This window comes from Silene latifolia, chromosome 5 (assembly GCF_048544455.1).
Source record: "Silene latifolia isolate original U9 population chromosome 5, ASM4854445v1, whole genome shotgun sequence".
In the NCBI taxonomy this organism is placed as follows: Eukaryota; Viridiplantae; Streptophyta; class Magnoliopsida; order Caryophyllales; family Caryophyllaceae; genus Silene; species Silene latifolia.
Window position 1 is genome coordinate 67185709 of NC_133530.1, and position 1321 is coordinate 67187029.

The 1321-nt window shown below is 42.5% G+C and overlaps 1 non-coding gene across 1 annotated transcript; it reads left to right on the forward strand.

Moving 5' to 3' along the window:
- Positions 1 to 225: 225 nt before the first annotated feature.
- Positions 226 to 331, forward strand: LOC141658322 (small nucleolar RNA R71). The gene has a single exon (XR_012549214.1). It is a non-coding gene; the product is annotated as a small nucleolar RNA R71 (small nucleolar RNA).
- The last annotated feature ends 990 nt before the right edge of the window (positions 332 to 1321 follow it).

Sequence of the window (1321 nt, forward strand, 5' to 3'; positions counted from 1 at the left end):
GCTTCCAGCTGAGCTACAACTTGCTTATTGACTACATGAACTGTTCTAATACCATCCCTTGGGTTTCCATACTCAGCACAGTGATTTGCCATCTCTTCAATAAGGGCCCATCCCTTATCATCGTCAGTGTTCTCTTGGAATCTTCCGTTAGATGACACATCAAGTATGGCTCTGTGATCATCATATAGCCCATTGTAGAACTGGTTAGACAGAAACCACGGATCGAAACCATGGTGAGGAATATACCTCACCAACTTCTTGAAACGGGACCACGCTTCATATAAAGTTTCATCAGGTGCTTGCTTGAAACTTGTGATCTTTGCCCTCAGCTGATTGGTGCGCTGTAGAGGGAAATATCTCTTGTAAAAAGCAAGAGTAAGGGTCTCCCAGTTGGTAACCCCTGCGGCCGCGCGGTCCAAATCAGTCAGCCACTCCCTGGCTGAGTCAGTCAAAGAAAAAGGGAACAAAACCTCCTTAATCTTGTCTTGAGTTACCCCCTTTGTGGCGAGGATAGTAGAACAGTAGTCCGTAAAGACCTCCATGTGCTTCCTCGGGTCTTCACCTGCCACACCTCTATAGAGATTTCTCTCCACCAGATTGATATAGGAAGGACGGATGTCAAATGTATTCCCATCCTCAGTCTGGAGATTGAAACCCTTTGGAATTGATGCTGCTTTAGGCTCCGAGTGACTAGCAATGTTCGGCATCTTTACTGGTTGACTTACAGAACTAGAAGTATCTTCTTCAAAAGATGGATTTTCTGTAAAAAGGAAATCTTTGAAGCTCTGGTTCGAAAGTACTCAAGTCTTACTTTCGTGATTCTCTTTGCAGACGAAGTCTATGCCTAAATAGTCTCTCTGGCTCAGAATCAACTGCAACTAACTTAAACCTGTCTGACCTGGGCATACACAACACTGAAAGAAAATAAATAAGAACTGCCTCAAGGAATAAAAATTCCCTGAGACGGATAAAATAAACGAAACAAAGACAGATAGGGCAATTGCCTCCCCGGCAACGGCGCCAAAATTTGACAGGGCTGTCGTATACCTATCAAAAATAACTAACTAAACTAACTATATAGCTAGGGAAGTCAGGTCGATCTCCTCAGGGAGGCAAGATATCTGTAAGAATCCATCTATTTGGTCACAAAATGGGGGTGTTTAAATTGGTTTTCTAAACTAAAAGGTTTAAAGGAAGAGAAGCAGAGAAAAGAGCAATAAAGGCAGAAAATGAGTTTAAACTATCAATAGAGAGGGGACATGTCAGGATTTCGGTTCAATACGTTAGTCCAGTGACTCAACTGTAAACAACTAGATAAATT